At 45.5% G+C, this 17,576-nt stretch overlaps 1 protein-coding gene and 1 long non-coding RNA gene across 4 annotated transcripts in view; one reads left to right on the top strand and one right to left on the bottom strand.

Annotated features, from left to right (window-relative positions):
- Positions 1–5,104: 5,104 nt before the first annotated feature.
- On the bottom strand, positions 5,105–10,596 carry LOC142069577 (uncharacterized). Its single transcript, XR_012665485.1, has 3 exons — positions 10,376–10,596; positions 6,199–6,220; positions 5,105–5,771 (listed from the first exon to the last, which is right to left on the bottom strand). It is a non-coding gene; the product is annotated as an uncharacterized LOC142069577 (long non-coding RNA).
- Positions 10,461–17,576, top strand: part of NFYC (nuclear transcription factor Y subunit gamma) — a 56,863-nt gene continuing 49,747 nt past the window's right edge. Inside the window, exon 1 of one of the 3 annotated variants that reach the window (XM_048825703.2) lies at positions 10,461–10,657. The gene's annotated coding sequence lies outside the window, so the exon portion shown is untranslated. Of the gene's footprint in view, positions 10,658–12,726; positions 12,751–17,576 lie in introns of those variants that run through there. The other 2 variants (XM_075121284.1, XM_075121283.1) reach the window with 2 other exon arrangements.

Consider the following 17,576-nt stretch of genomic DNA (forward strand, 5'->3'; position numbering starts at 1 on the left):
CCCTGACCGGGACCCCCAGGAGCAGGTGGGGCCGGGCTGCAGGTCTCCGCCTTGGCCGGGCTGCGCTCGCCACTCACCTGGCTCCCAAAGGCTGCTCGGATCCGCTCCGCGGGGCGCTGCCTCCGCGGGCCGGCGGCTGGACCCTGGACGGGAGGGCGCGGCTGGGCTCCGCACGAGGGCGGGACGCCTGGCCCGGCACCCGCTGATGCCCCCGGCGGCCGGGCTCCAGGTCCTGCGGCGGGGAAGCGCGGTGCCTCGGCCGGGCGCGCAGCTGGCCGGAGGGAGAGAGGGGGGACCCCTGCCGCGCCCCGCGCTTTGTCCGGCCTGCAGCTCCCCTCCACCGCCCCGAGGCGAGCCTGGGCCAGGGGCTGGCTGGAACGGGCCGACTTTATCGCCCGCTGTAAACGGGGCTCTGCCCGCATGTCACACCCAGGCTTCCCGCAGCCCCAGCCTCCCTCCAACACGTGGCTGCCCGCAGCCAAATGCCCAAGGGGACGAAAACTCCCAGCTACAGCAGGTCCCCTTCCCCCTCTTCCTAGAGGGCAGCTCTCAGCACCAGCCCGCTGACAACAAGGCGACTAGGGGTTAATGAATCCCCCACAGCCGGCCCAGCCCTATGCTCTAGGCAGGCGACTGCCCTCTCCTTCCTCCAGCCTGGGGGGGACGCTGAGAGTCATTGAACCAAACTGTAAATCCTGGATATGATGGAAACCACTTCAAGCCAGGGGGTGCGGCAGCACCCCCCCCCCGCACCCCTAGTTCCAGCACCTGTGCTCAAAGGAGGGGATTAACCCTTCCCCTGCCTGCCCCTGGGTGGGGTCTGTACCCCCAGCACATGGAGGTAGGGACAGAAGCAGGGGGTGTGTGTTTTATTTTGAGGTGCTGGGTTTTGGAGAAAACCGGCCCCAGTTCACATCCAGGTCCCATTTTTAGCTGAATCCCCAAAGCTGGGGGATGGCGGAGGTTGGATAGGTAATTCTTGGGGCAGTTCCTTCTGACCTGTCTCAATGCTCCCCTCCTTTTTCCACACTTGTCACTGTAGTATCTCAGCCCCTTACTCTTTGAAGACACACACAGGGCTGTCTCTCCACCCAAATGCAGCTTTGGTGCCCACTGGCCCAGGTGAAATTCCAAAGTGCTTCGCACCTTGGGGATTGATGCCAGTGGGCCTGCTGTCGCACTAGGGTCTGGTCCAGGTTACAGAGTTAGGTGGAGGTAAGTCACCGCATACTTTTCAGTGTCCATGCAGAACCACAGAGGGGTAGCCCTGTTGGTCTGTATCCACAAAAACAAAGTGGAGTCAGATTTATTTGGGCATAAGCTTTCGTGGGTAAAAAAAACCCACTTCTTCCGATGCAGAACCTGCAGCTGTACCACCCAACAGGACAAAGTTGGGAGTCAGACCAGGTGCATGGCAACCTGCAGTTCTAGGCCAAGAAACCATTCCCCATGTTAGTGCAGAGAGTTCTCCTCTCCATAAGGCTACACTGGCTTTCCTCTCCCCCATCCCTGCCTGTGTTTGTTTTATTCCATTTCATTGGGGGGCACGTGTTGTCCTTTGTACCTTGCCCCTCCACCACTTGAGCAGATAAATAACCAGAGCAGGCTGTGAACACAAGGTGAAACTCCAGTTTGTGATGTCGCATGTCCAGGCAAATGTACCAGTCCTTCCTGGCAGTTACTTCACTTGGATGTGAGCAGAGGGGATGGGGACTGGGCAAAGGGAAGAGGGGAGGGCCCAGCTGGGCATCTCAGAGCCATATCTGAAATTTAAGCGCATGCGGTATTGGAAGGCACTCCCCAAAATAATACGGAGAACATGATATCTCTCTCAAGGCCATATGGAGAGTTCCTAAAACCGCCTTAAGGTCTAGCAGGAGCACTCTGACAAGAGCCTATCAAACCTGCACTGATGAGTCTTGGGAGAAAGCAAGCACTGACCTGGGAGAGACCCGGTCAAACCCACACCCAGGCTGCAAAGCATGGGGACCGGTCAAACTTGCATGAAGGGTCTGAGGTGTAATATATTATCGGCCACTAGATGCCTCTGTGTCCTTTATAGAGCTCCAGACAAGGTGTGGCTGCTTGGTAAACAAGTGAGGCAAAACTAGAACTCAAGCTGCGTGGAACCTGTTTATTTGTATCTATAAAGCAGTTTGCTTTAATGAACGCCGACTGTTTAAGAAGGACTGGGATTTTATATATTGGGAGGGCTATCTGGGGAACTCGGCTGGTAGAGGGCTGGTAGAATGTCACGCATCCATGGATTAGACCAGCATAAAAATCATATCCCTGCTGTAAATGGGTGGAACTTTAATGATTTCATGCCAGGGCTTCATTTGTCTCCTTAAGTACAAATACTAATGAGCAGCAATAAGATTCTTGAAGGCAATCAGACAACTCACCATAGGAGTATAATCTGTAGTAAGTGTGAGAAAGATTGGGCTCTAAGTGGCTGCATAGCCAGAGGCTGGTGCAGAGACAGTGCTAGCCTATTGGGGGCCCTAATCAGGAATATTTTGGGGGGTGGGTTCCCCCCACGCACAACACATAATAAAAAGCAAAGGGGGAGGGGGGGCTTGAGCTGCTCAGGGCCCTAAGCAATTTATGCGTAGTGCCGGCTCTGGGTTGATGTAATTGCCATGTTTTAAAAGCGCTTGTGAATTCACAGTTTCCCCTTTATCTTTGGTGCACAGAAGGGGGCAACGGTTTGTAGAGAACCCAGAAGTTGTTAGAAATATGAGCAAGAAATGAAATGTGATTCAGCCTAGAAAAAAGACAAACTAATATAACCCAGGGGAAAAAATAATCCAAATCACAGCGTCTCAATGGGAGAGCAAAAGTAGGAGAATGGTGAGGCTACAAAAAACCTAGAGGGTAACCAGAGATGTCAAATTAGATAGCTGATTGCAATGGGTAAGGAGTGGGAAGGACTGAGATATGAGGAAAGCTCGATAAGAACTAAATACAGCGAGCGTGGCTGAACCATAGCTAAAGTGGGATATGCCTGTCAGCAGCATTTAAAGGATACGTATAAACACTAAGGAGAGAGAATTGTTGAAGGTGGCCCCTTTGGCGAGTCAGATGAGCATACGAATATTTAGCAGAACTGGCTGAACATTTTCAGCTGGACGGTGCTGTTTTGTTGAAATCAAAAGTTCCTGCAGGAATGTGCGGATAGGAAAAACATTCGGGGGAGGGGGAGCATTTTGATAAGGTCAAAATGTTTTTTTTTATTTGTTTGTTTGTTTTGCAACAAGTTTTCCTTCTTATTTTTTATTTTATGCTGTAAAAAAATGACAAGCCAAACAGTGAAACGTTTTATTTTGATAACATTGAAATCTACCTCAAATGAGGGTTTTTTTCTGAAATTTCATTTCATGGGACATTGCAATATTTGTTTCCGATTCAGAACAAAACGAGTTTTGAAATCCTGGAGTTTGCCACACAGCTCTAATTTAGACTGAAGAGCCAGTAACTTTTCCAAAGACTTGCGCCTGACCATCCCTTGCTCATTGAATAGCAAGCCCTGTGAGTAGCTCGCTTGACATCACTCAGAGTTCTTGCAGGATGAGATACAACTCCGTGTTGTAAGGTTGTCACAATCTGATGCAGCGAGATCCATGCGACCATGGAACAGTCTGACTAAAGGCAGTGGTGGAAATCTCCATTGCTTGAGTCATTTGCAGTTGGGCTGTACATAGCCTTGGGAAATAATCCTGTGTTGGCCAGAAGGATGGGGCCTATTAAGTCTCTTTCCCATCTCTAATTGCTATTAGCTCTTTAAGGAGCTCAGCCTCTTAGAGGTGTTGGATCCTCGCCACTCTCTCCTTGGTGTTTTGGTGTGATGGGGAGAAAAGGCATTTGTTTAATGGGATTATTCTTTTAAGGCATATGTAAGAGGATTCCAGTGCTTTATGGTGCTCCAAGGCCTATCAGCAACCTGTATTCTATGCTAGCAAGCACAAGTGTGAAGGTAAAGCAGGTGACAGGAACTCTGCAGTGCTACTCACTGGGCACACGGCCCTGTGACTTTATCTGATTAGATTATGACCAGGCAAATCACTGTTGCTACCACCGTTATATAATTGCAACGAATGTTATACAAAGTATGATGCAAGGCCAGAAAGGCTTAAGCATCCTGCAGGATAAATGACCCAGATTCAACCTTCAGAGACATGTCAGAAAAGTATGTAAATGGTAATTAAGGCCATTCCATGTTAGATAGACTAGAACTTTGAAATGAAAACCTGTATTGTTAGAGAATTAACGGTGATACTAATTGTATGTGTTTACTTATATCTGGTTAGATGTTACCCATGTAAACAGACAGTTCCTGTCTGTCACTATCCTCACACGTTCTTGTCAACTGCTGGAAATGGCCCAGCTTGATTATCACTACAAAAGGTCCCCCCCCCCCCCCCCCCGCTCTCCTGCTGGTAATAACTCACCTTACCTGATCACTCTTGTTACAGTGTGTATGATAACACCCACTGTTTCATGTTCTCTGTGTATATAAATCTCCCCCCTGTATTTTCCACTGAATGCATCCGATGAAGTGAGTTGTAGCTCACGAAAGCTTATGTTCAAATAAATTTGTTAGTCTCTAAGGTGCCACAAGTACTCCTTTTCTTTCTGTCACTATAGCTATTGATTCAGAGATCAAAAGGGAATAGTAACATTTAGATGAATCTTGGGTGAAATAATGTCATTGTCTATATGTCTCTTTAAAGTTTGTGTTAAACTGGTTAATGGATAAATTGCCTTATGTTAATCTGCGTAGTTAATTACCAGTGATGCTTAGGAAATAGGTTTACTTCAAAGTCTCCATGATTGCCTAAGGACTCCGTTGCTCGGGGGTGGGGGTGGAAGCCAGAAAGAGGCGGGGTGGCGGGTTGGGGGAAGGGGTGGAATGGGACAGGATGTGGAGCAGGGGCGGGAAGAGGCGTGGCAGGGGCTTGGGGGAAGGGGTGGAGTAGGGGCGGGAAGAGGCAGGGCGGGCTGGGGCCAGGTCGCTTGCTGCTGCCAGCACCAGGTCCCCCGCTCATCCCCCAGGCTGCCCTGGACCCCACATCCACCTGAAGCTGAATGGGATCTGATATCTGGTCCAGCTTTTGGCTGGGAGTTGCTCCCCGCCCTTCTGTTGGTGAGACAATAGGAAATGTCCTTAGCAGGGAGCTGTGTCCCTCCATACAAAAGAAGCCATGCTAAACTGGTCTCCGCTAGTAGTTACACTTTACGGCCCTTATATTAAACCATAGGTGGTTTTAATGACTTCACTGGAAACCTGGAAGTAATAAAATCATATTGCATAGAAGTAGCTGTGTGGCTTTACCAGGGATTAGGCGTTCCTTTATTATTTGAAATGTGTTTTGATTTGGAACAGAGAATGCGTTAACAGAACAAAACTTATCCCATTAACTGTTCCACTCTTTATTACAGAGCATCTCTTTGTGCACTGGGAAATCATTATTTAAACAGCCCTGATTCTGTAGCAGTTTTTTTGACGGTTGGTTGGTTGGTTGGTTGGTTGGTTGGTTTTTTGCGTGGACTGCTCTTTGTACACAGCCTTATTTCACTAGGCGACATCTCTAAAAATGCAGATAATCAGCTACTGTATACCTCCACCTGGAGGTGAGACGCAAAACTGCAAAGTCCCAACACAGCTGAGTCCCAAATACCTCCAAATTACTCTAAAGGTGACAGTTAGGTCGGGGGTGGGTTGTTTTTTCTCTCTCAGATGCATGAAGAAGGCCTGGCAAGTGGGTTGTCTGGGAGGAAAGAAAGTTTGGGCTTGGTTAGGGATTGTTTTGAACATTAATCATATCAGGACTTGTCTAGTCTGCTCTGGATGGTTGGCCCTGTGGATGATTAGAGAACTAGAGGGATTCTGACAAGTGATAAGAGACTGAAATCTGAGCAATTGAGAGGGGAAGGGATTTTTAGCTAGATTGTTTAAAATACCTTGTTTTTTGTTCACACCCATTTAGCTCAAACACCTAACGGAGCTTTGGGAGAAAAGTTCTCTTTGTGATTCAAACACTTCCCCGCCCTCCCCCCCCCACTTTCCTCACCAACTGAGGACTGAGATTCTGTTCAGTTCTCTGGTCCCCTGAAGAGTCTTTCAGAAAAAAAGATAAGGAAGACATGGTGTGATCTTTTATTCTAAAATAAAAAACATGCAGAGGGGAAACTTACCTCTTGGGATCCTTTTCACATCCTGAAAAGGAAAAAAGAATTTGGTTCTTTTCAGGTCACCTTGAAGGACAAAATTTCCAAAAGCCCTTTAAAAATGTACCCAATATGTGACCAATATGCTCTGGTGGCACACATAATAAGGCAGGCACAGTAATTACACACTGAGGGGCAGACTCTGACACCCTTACTCCGATTAGGTAGCACTTTCCTTGCCATGTGATCCAACTGACTTTCATGGTGTTATTCATGGACTAAGGGATATCAGAAACAGGCTGTATCGTTTTGACACACGTGAGCAGAAGGCAGTGTGGCTCACATGCAGTCAGGTACTATGGTCTGAAGCCAAATTAATACCTTACAGCAGGTGTTTTTTTTTCTCTCTCTTTGCAGTATTATGCAAACTTAGACTACTTCCCCTTTGTGAGGCAGTTAGCAGAGTGGTGTGGAGAAGGGGAGGTCAAAAACAAAGGGAAAAACAACTTCGGATGCAGGGATGCACAATTTTCAGCCGTGTCGTGGACACTCCGCTCAGTTCTTCTGAAAATCAGTGTCGTTTTTGCAGCAAAGTTACCCTGGATTTGGCTGCTGATATGGCAAAGAGGTGGCTCAGCGGGTAACCGATGTTGTTCAATATGAAATCGACAAACCAGGAAGAAATATTTATGCAACTATCAGCAAGAAGGCAGAAAGCGGAAAAAGCCTCATTTCTGCTTTTCCTTGTCTCCTCCAAGTTGCAGCCAGCTTAGCACAGAGACCTGTTGGCAGAAGGCTACGATCCTTTCCAGGGAGCCAGGTCCCTTCAGTGATGTGTTCATTGCTGTTGCGAAAGCAGCTGGGAAGGAAACAGAACATTGCTGGCTTAGCACATCAGACCACAATTAAAATAAATTGGAGGGAGCACAGAGGGAATGGGCAGAGATTCCTTATATCGTCTTGCCCTCCAGCTCACAGGAAAAACAGCTGTTTTGATCTATAATTGCACCTTGTTGCAAAATCAGCAGCAGCACTGGCTGACGGATTTATAAATAAGTTAACAGAAGATGGGCTATGCAACATTGCATAGCAGTAAACACCTCCAGTAGTGTTACCCCAAGCATTCAAAGATTGTGAGTCAGCTCTCAAAAAATGAGTTTGGCTTAAAAAGCATGAGATCTTTAAAATAATAAATTTGGAGTTCACTTGTACTTGTCCTCTGCACATAAGTCACATATCCAAGCTTTTCTCTGCAACCACAAGGGCTACAAACTTCCTTTTAATAAACCACAGCTGAGATTCTCATGCATTCACATGAATCCAAGAGCTGATGCTTTAAGAAAAACACCAAATATTGCAAGACTCTATAAAAATTGCAAGCATTGGCAACAGTGGACCTCCCATATCAGAACAACCACTTTAGCCCCGCAGGGACGCTTGGATCAGAAATCAAATCATACAGGGGTAGGGATGGATATTCTGGTTTTAGTACATTTCCTAGAGAAACTGGTGTCACATCACAAACCGCCACCACCTCAACGAGTGCCCTTGTGGGCAATCTTAGCAGAAAGGGCACAAAGACTGAACACAAAGACACTCATAACAATGCTATACAAATAATATAATCATTATCGTATTTGTCAGCTCAGCTCTGGTTATATTGAAAAGATAGTGGTATCACTCCACCGGATATCAGGAAAGCGGTCACAAGCAAAATGGAATGATTATGACAGGTCGACAATACCAGACATGGCCACATCACAGCAGTTAGCCGCCTGAAATCATGGAAAAGCTTCCTAGTTGCAACGGAACTGCTTGAAAAATCACCAACAGCTACACAACTGAAAACACAGTAGACACAGTTTGCGATACTTGATGAGGACATCAAAATGCACAGAGGACTGGTCTACCTGAAGATGTTTAAATCACTTCCAAACAAGAGTTGGCTGGTCAAGAGCCAGTATGCGGAAGTGGGGCCATTCCAACAACCCAGAGACATGTGACTGCGGTGAAACACAAACCACAGAACATCTGTTGGTCTGCTGGCTCTTGAGGAACTGTGCACCATGGATGATCTCACCAGAGCTACAGACCAAGCATATCATGTGCCCAACACTAGAAAAACCTATGATTGTGGTGGAAGGACACAAGAGAGCATCTCCATTCTGACTGCAGCTTTATTACTAGTTATGGGATAGGAGCCAGGAAAAACCCAGCTTCACTTTCACATCCAGGTGACAGTTACATGGCCAGGCAGTGAGGAAAATCATCATTTGACTAGTAAACTGAGTGTGTTATCTGGTAATCAATGAGAGATAATAAACACACAGAGCTGCATTGATAGTAATTTTTCAGGCTGTACCTTTCAATAGGAAAAGCACAAGGACAGCAGGAGTCACATTCAGCCATAACATATTCCCCTGAGCCAGTCTCTGTTGAAGAGAGAGAGGGGTCTTTGGGAAATGGGACAATTCAGTGAACTGGGATACAAAGACTTTTGCTTCCAGATCAGTGATTCAGATCCAGGCCAGGTGTGATAGTAGATAAAAGTTACCACGTGATGGTGAATTCGAGATCCATGTGAAACGAATTAGGTGTCTCAGACTAGTCCAATTTGGAGCTATCAAGATCACAACTGACACTACTTGGAAACATCACCAGATTGGTCACAGACTGAACGAGCCATGGAAAATGGATTCTCATGTTTAGATGTGGTTCTTCCAGGGCAGGATTGAAGCACATTGGTTGGATGGTCCTGACTTCCAATCTCCTGCACTACTTATGGAACACTGACCTATCCATAAAATCTTTGTATTAATATTTCCTAACTCAGGAAGCTTATGACCCATAAACACTGACCAAAAGCTAAAGGTCCTAACGAGGTGTAGCCATAGTAAAGGTCTCATAATATCGCATTCTTGACAACTTGATTGATCAGGCTAGTATCTCTCTCTTAAGTGTGCTTTAGAGGATGAGAGACTCTTTAGTGATGCAGGTTTCTTGTTCATTGGGGAACCTGCTACATGCAAAGTAGCATGTGAGTGTCTCAAAGTGAGAAATGGGCCATTACAATATATGCTAACTGCTCATGCTAAACACTCTGTTCCACCTTGCATTTTTGCTGTGATGCTGGGAGTACCTTTCCTAGACCTGAAGAACAGCTGTGTGTGGCTCAAAAGTTTGTCCCTCTCACCAACAGAAGGTGGTCCAATAAAAGAGATTACCTCACCCACCTTGTCTCTCTATGCATCCAGAAGACAGAATTGTTGTAGCTAAGGACTCTACCTTTGAGATCAGTTTAGTGAAATGCAGGAAGGACATAAGTGAGTTTAGAGTTGACACCGGAGACAGAGCCAGGTTTTGCAAACAGAAAAAGGAATGGGTCATTGGTGGTGGACTGCACAACCCACGATGCATCTGATGAAGTGGGTTTTAGCCCACGAAAGCTTATGCTCAAATAAATTTGTTAGTCTCTAAGGTGCCACAAGGACTCCTTGTTCTTTTAGCTTCAGGAAGTGTTTCTGGCTGCAGGAAGCATGCAGTACCGAGCTAGGTAATGCTCCTAAGACCCCCTGCAAGACTCAGCTGGCTGGGCCAAGACAGAGAGGAGAGATTAGCTGCAAAACAAAGAAAGCATCTGACTGAGAGGTTTTCCTCTGGACAGACCAGGGATGGGATAATGCAGGTCCCAGGGCAAGGGAGAGCCCCTGTTTGGGGGTGTCAGGATCAGGACTCCCACGCCCCAGCCAGATGAGGTGTGGGGGAGGGGAGGAGGGTGTCAGGACTCCTGGGTTCTTCTCCCACGCCCCAGCCAGATGAGGTGTGTGTGTGTGGAGGGGAGGGTGTCAGGACTTCTGGGTTCTCCTCCCACGCCCCAGCCAGATGACATGTGTGTGTGGGGGGGAGGGTGTCAGGACTCCTGGGTTCTCCTCCCACCCCCTCAGCCAGATCAATGATCCCTTGTCCCACCGGGAGCCTCCCCCCATGGCCCCCCTCGTCTAGCCCCCGCCCCACGCCTGCGAGCGTGCAGAGCCCTGGCCCCCTCCGAGCCGGGTGTTATGTCCCATGCAGGTCCCGGGGCGGCTGAGGAGGCGGTATGAGCTATTCAGCTTCCGGGGTTCATCCGCCACCTCCCTGGACTCCCCGCGCCAGGCCCCGCCTCCGCCTGGGACCGCCCCCCCTCGCCGAGTCCCCGCCCCCTTACCGAGAGGAGTGAGCCCCCCCCACCACGGAGATCTCGCGAGGCCGAGCCGCGAGTCCCGGGCATGCGCAGTGTTTCGCCCGAGGGGGGAAAGGGGCGGAGCGTCCGTTCCACCGCCTCACGGAGCAGCCGCCATCTTGTTTCTCGCCCGCTTCGCGCTCGCTCCGTTCCTCGTCACACCCCCCTCCCCTCTCCCTTCAGCCGGGCGGGAGGCAGAGCGGTCGCGGGTCCCCTCCCCTCGGTGCCCGAGCAGAGGAGGTGGAGGTCGCGGCGCAGGCCGGGCTGGTGAGTGAAGGAGGGGGGGGGGATAGGGATCCGGTGAGGGGGGCGGGCCGGCCCGGGCGGGGGCTCTCCGGCTGAACTCTTCCACCAGCCCGGTCCGCTCCCATTGGCCGAGCTGCCCCATCCTCGCCGATTGGCTGGTGGCGAGGAGGCGGGCAATGAGGGCTTCGCGGTGATTGGCTGTGAGAGGGCGGACCGTGGAGAGGGCAGGAAACTGAAGCACCCCCCTTTCCCTCTCGCGCTGACGGGGTGGGGGCAGGGCGGGAGCGGGGTCGGTGGGGGCGGTGGTACGGTGGCCTAGCAGGCTGGGGGAGGGGCTTGCCAGTGGGGCTGGATGCCCTGGGTGGGAAGAAGGTCCAGGGGGAGCGTTACATGTTGTTTAGGGAGTATGTGGTGGGCTGGAGGTTTAAGCTAAGCAGGTTTAGAGAAAGGGGTGAAATGAACCCTTTGAAGCAGCACAGCCAGACAGCTCACAGGAGTGGAGCAGGTGGACCCCTGTGTCCCCTTGAGGGTGAGGACTTGCACCATACATACTGAAATGATAACAGGTTTCAGAGTAGCAGCCGGGTTAGTCTGTATTCACAAAAGGAAAAGGAGGACTAGTGGCACCTTAGAGACTAACCAATTTTTTTGAGCATAAGCTTTCGTGAGCTACAGCTCACTTCATCGGATGCATTCAGTGGAAAATACAGTGAGGAGATTTATATACACACAGAACATGAAACAGTCTGTATGGTACGTAGTGAGCTGTAGCTCACGAAAGCTTATGCTCATATAAATTGGTTAGTCTCTAAGGTGCCACTAGTACTCCTTGTCTTTTTGTGAAATGATAACGTTGTTTATAAAGCACTTCCTCCTCCTTTTCCAGTGAGTGTGAGCGGATCCCTACACAGTAGTGCATTCTGCTTCTTGTGCAGCAAATGTGCAAGATACGGGAAAGATCAGGCGCTTGCTTGTTACCAGTTAACTGCAGCTTACTCACTGAATCCAGCCATTAGGTTGATGGGAGGGCTTCTAAGTGGAGCTTGCTTTACTTCCTGTGACAATGGGTATTGAATGTCTTCCAGGATTGTCATGCAAAACCTCAAGTTATTAAACTTTGCATCTGAAATACAGTCCCACAATATCCCAGTTTCTCTAAAGTTGAGCAAGGATTGACTCCCAGTGGGGAGGATATCCAACCACAAAATATTAGTCACATTATTTTGCCCATCTATGGCATCTTTCACCTGAGGATCTCAAGAGCATTTCTCCTTTTCAAAGTCTGACTCAATATTTAACCTTTGTAGGGGGTGCAGGGGAAGAGGAAACCCTTAAAAACAACTAAAACCACTAGAAATGTCTTCACAATGAAAAATCACCAAATTAAAGCAATTGATTTTTGAACACATTCCCATGTGGTGGTTGAAACCCAAATATGGCAGCACTAAGAACCTTGAAAGTGAAAATAACTATAAACAGAAGTTAAACTGACTGCTTTTACTTTAATTTCTCAAACTGAGATAGATGAAAACATTAAACAGCATCAGCGGGTAGCTGTGTTAGTCTGTATTAAACAGCATAGCAAATAGGCTTGAAATCCATTCTGTGAAGTAAATAGGTGTTAGTCATTCCCATTATGTGATCACTCTCCCAATTCTATTGAGAAAGTTATCTGGCCCTTATCATTGTGGTATCTGATCATCCCATAGTCATTAATAGGTTTTATCCTTGCATCACCCCTGTCAGGAAGGAAAGTACTATTCCTGTTTTACAGATTGGAAACTGAGGCACAGATTTAATAACTTGCCCAAGGTCACACAGGACGTACGTGGTTGATCTAGGCATTGAACTCAGGTGTCTTAAATCTTAGTCTGGAGGCCTATTTGCTAGACCATCTTTCCTCCTGAAGTTTTACAGCATGTCGCTCAGATCTAGGATTAGAACCCAGAACTCTTGACTCCCGGTGTAGTGCATTAATGGTGTATTGTTTAGAAGAAAATTATCATCATGCTTTTTATTTCTTACTAAGCCCAGTGTCCCATATGAGATTTCAAGAAGAAACTCCTGGTATTGAGAGCTCCAGTCTATTTTAGCAACTCTGTGAATAAGCCCTTGTAAGTACCCTCATTAGTTGCCAGAGTCTGTGCAGTTGGATTGAAAGTACCATTTCATGTCAGTGTGATAACTGTTAGGAATTGTGGTGCAGAGTAAAGGACTTGGCAGCATGCAAGGCATAGTTAACTTTTTTATATTAGCCACGGACAAAATAACCTAGTGTACAGCTCTTCACTTCTTCCTGACCTAATATATTCTAACATAACTTATTTTGGTTCACCTTTCACAATGAATTACAACTTTTTCACTCAAATGTTAATGAATTTGCTTTTAGCTAGAGTTCTTTATTCCTACTGAACACAGTGGAATGAATGAGTTTAAATGCCATTCAGGGTGGAGACAATTCTTGGTCAACTAAACTGGAAAGTATTTTGGTTTGGGACTGACGCTGGATACCCCTACACAGCAGGGTAGGATTGTTATTTAGTAGTTATATAGGGGACTGAGAATCAGGACCATTAGAGTCTATTCCACCTGGCCGGCTGGGTGACCCTGAGCAAGTTGTTTAACCTATACTACTCTTCCCTCCTCTGTAAAATATGTAGTATTTTTGCCTATTTCAGAGAGTTGGAAGAAGTAACAAAATCATCCGTGATAAGGTTTGGGGGAGTGGTAAATAGACTCAACTGCTTCTGCCTAGGGAAGTCTTGGAAGCTCCTTCGCTGGAGGTTTTCAAAAGGAGGCTGGATAGCCATCTGTCTTGGAGGGTTTAGTCACAACAAATCCTGCATCTTGGCAGGGGTTAGACTAGATGACCCTTGTGGTCCTTTCTAACCCTATGATGCTGTAATGAATAGGACAGGTCACTGACAGAACAATCTAGATTGCGTGATAAGATGGGCTCATGTAAATATTATGCATTTTAATATGCCTAAATGTATACATTTAAGAACAAAGAATGTAGGCCATAGTTAAATAGTGGGGAACTCTATCCTAGAAAGCAGTAACTCTGAAAAAGATTTGGGGGTCATAGATAATTAGCTGAACATGGGCTCCCAGTATGAGGCTGTGGCTAAATGGGCTAATTCAACCCTTGGCTGCATAAACAGAGGAATCTCAAATAGGAGTAAAGACATTATTTTACCTTTGTTTTTGGCACTGGTGCAACTGCTGTTGAAACATTATGTCCAGTTCTCAGTAACGTTCTCTACCAATATTTGTCCCACGCTACGTAACATCCTGGTATGACTCTTAATGCTTTTACTATACTAGGCTTGTTTGTGCCAAATTTCTTACAGTTGCTATCACCGATGGTGTAAACAAGGCACTGGCAGCAGCTGGTGTTTTAAACGCTGTGCCGTGTGGACCTGTAGGAGAGGGCTAGACAACACTTTTTAAATGCTGGCAGGTGCCTGGAGCCATCTTTGTGCTTACACTCCTACCTGTTGTGCTGAATGATTGGCACCAAACATGGGAAATTTGGGGCAAAAAAGCTCATGTGGACACCCTCTAATTCTAAATAATTCCTTTCCCTTCTTGCATCTGAAGAAGTGGGTTTTTTACCCAAGAAAGCTTATGCCCTAATAAATCTGTTAGTCTTTAAGGTGCCACCGGACTCCTCATTGTTTGTTTCCCTCCTTGGTAACCCTTCAGATTCTTGTTAACAGTTATCCTATCTCATCCTTTGTCCAACGTGTATCTGAATTAGTTCTGTTCTGTTGTACAGTTTTTATGCCTGTGAGCTACCTGTTGTACGTTAAGCAGTTGAGAGGGCCTAGAATATTGAGGTGCTCTGATAATTGGATATGGAGCCTTTCATCTCTAGGTTGCTGATTCAAATCCCTCTTCAACGGTTAATGACTAAAAGGGAGCATCAGCACCATCTGATGGCTATCTACATACAATGGCCTGGAAGCATCGATTCAACTACTTGAGGACAGTTGTCACATCACAGAAGCCACCTCTCTGTCAGTCTCGGTTGGTCGGTGGTAAAGCCAAACACGGACAGAGACAAAGCACCAACTAAAGGTGGTCCCTCCAGTTAAATGTTGGGAGGGCAAGGGGGGAGCTTGCTCAGTGTCTGTGTCTGAGGCACAGAATAAATAAATAATTTTAATTCCTAATACCTGTTCATTTGGAACTCTGTATTGCCGTTAAATTTAGAAAGGAAAATGTTGTGCATGCTGTAAATTTAAGTTCTTTACAATGCTCAAGCTTCCCAGCTTCATAGGCCATCAGAATGTCATGATTCATCTACCTTTTGATTCTATGCACTTAAGATCAGAAATGTTTATTAGTCTCTATAGTGCCACTATCTGTTTTTTTTTTTTAAATGGTATATCTAAATACCTTGCAATAGATTGTCACTTCTGAAAAAACAACTCTTATCTGTAAGCATGAAATGATAACTTTCAGTAGCCAAGATAACTAATAAGCCATATAATCAGTCAGTGGTGGAAACGTGCAATTTACTTGCTGTCTTCCAGAATCTTCATCCCTTACTAGCTTTCAGGTGGGATTTTTCAAAAGTGCTCAGTATTGGCTTTACTCTCTTTGATTTTATGATAAGAATAAAGCATGTACAGTCTGTCCAGCAGATCGGAATAAGGTCCTTAGACTATGTAGTGTTACAGGGATATAATATAAGCATTACTAGATTTTTAGAGGTTTTTAAGAACAATATTATGAAGATTGAACTTTTGTTACTAATATTTCATGTGCCACTAAGGTAGATATTTTCTGGAATGCATTTATTTCTATCAGCTGTTTGGGTCTAACTTAATCTTTTCGTACTGTCTGTTTGTTACACTTCTTAACATAGAATAATGGAGGGAAAGATAAATTCACACTTATTGTAAGTGTGTAAAGCATTTTGGGATATAATTTGTTTGAAATCTGCTATACAAAATACAGATATGTTGCTGCTGTAGATGTTGCTAATCTCCGATCCAAAGCACAACATACATTCCTACTTCAGTATATTTATGAGCACATTCTGTGTTTAGTCCATTATTACAAACCTTGGGCCTGATCCAGAGCCCACTGCAGTCAATGGGAGTCTTTCTGTGGACTGTCTTCAGTGGGTTTTAGATTAGACCTGTTGTCGTATGAACATTGACCTTGAAATATAGCAGCCTCTGTGGCTTAATTGGCATAATGGTTTCTTTCCATTTTAGGCACATGTTTTCAGTTACTTTTAAACTCTATTGTTTTAAATTTTCTAAAGTTTTCCAGGCTTTTTCTCTGCCTGAAAGTGGTGATGACTTTATTTTAGAGGTGGTCTTTAGGAGAGTGTGTGGGGAGTGGGGTGGGGTTAAGAGCAAAAATAGTTTAGGTGTGGGGGGCGGGGGGGGGAAACCTGTTGTAGAAACAATACTTAGAACTCTTGTTTGAACATCAAAAATGACTGCTTTAGACTCCTGAAATATGGCATGGAAATAGCCTTCACTGACACTTACCTTTTAAGCTTTGCATTGGAAAATGATCTTGATTTGGTTGCCTTAATAGACTTTGAAAATTGAGTACTGAGCCAGCACAGAACACTTTTAATTGTGCTAAGTTCATAAACTCAAAGCTAAAGAAGGTCATGCTGCACAGGTGTGCAGAGCTAACACCTACAGAGTGATAGGTAGGTAAAGGGCTCTGTTGGCATACTTGCTTCATTCATGAAATGTTTTGTAAGGTCAATGGTGAATTAGGTACCATGGAACTCTTTCCCCAAGTGAAGCAGTGAAGTTCATGAGGTAACTTAAGGTACTCATGCCTTGGAGGGAAAATCAGCACAGCTCCTGAGACTCAAAGTGGTTCTTTCCTACCAACATCTAGTGTGTGAAGAAGTGCTTCCTACTGTGATCCTCATGAGGTTCATGGGATAGGACATTTTGTGATGTGTAAGCAAATATTTCTACTTGATGATTTTATTTTTTTTTCAAATACAACGTAATTTTCTACAATTATGCTATCTGTGTAACATTCTACTACTACTGTGAGCGCCACACGGTCCATGAAAATCACTAATGAAAGATGCACAGTGAACCATTCATAACATACTACACATTAAGTAAAATGTATTTTAACTATTTATATTTCTCAGTGAACATTAATGGCATATGTCACCTATGTATACATCTAATTTAACTTCAGTTATCTGCCTCATTTCTTGAATTGCATTTATGTGCTGCTGATGAGAATGTAGATGCAAGTGCAAATGTGTACATTTTCTTAAACAGTACAATACATAATAGTGTAGTTAAGCCTTGTATCTTACTGCATTCACAAAGTTAAGGGTTCACATGCAACCTGTAACTGTGGCACTTCAGGATTTGGGTGTTTAATTGTTCAACCTTAAAGTTGTCTTAGTTTGTTTTTGTTTTGTTTTTTTTTAAATAAAATTACTTAGAATGACAGATCTGTTTTGGAAAACTATAAAAGGTCTTTATGCAACTAATTGAGACAAGGACTCAAATAGATTACTTCAGTTCTGCTACATTAAATTTAAGTCGTTAGTTTAATTGTCTTAGATTGGCTTTTCCTGCCTTATAATAAAGAAAAGCCTATATTGTTTTTACACAGTAACTTTCCAGTGTGTGCTTACTGTCGTCTCAGAATAACTGCTATATGGTACTGTATTGATGTTACACAGACAACCTATCTGGCCAATCAAAAGCCCCTAAATTATCTTAATTTTTTTTAATGGACCTCAGCCAATAAGAAATCCTTGGGGTGGGAAATAGTATGACTCTACGTTAGTGTCAGGAAATCTGTCAGACATGCAAGAGCGACTACTTTAGATACAAAAACTGCCAGGATATTTGTATTATGTATATTTACTAAATATTTCCTTATATAAGTTTCCTTCTAGTTTGAAGTCTGTGTCTGACCCCTG

This window comes from Caretta caretta, chromosome 19 (assembly GCF_965140235.1).
Source record: "Caretta caretta isolate rCarCar2 chromosome 19, rCarCar1.hap1, whole genome shotgun sequence".
Lineage (NCBI taxonomy): Eukaryota > Metazoa > Chordata > Testudines > Cheloniidae > Caretta > Caretta caretta.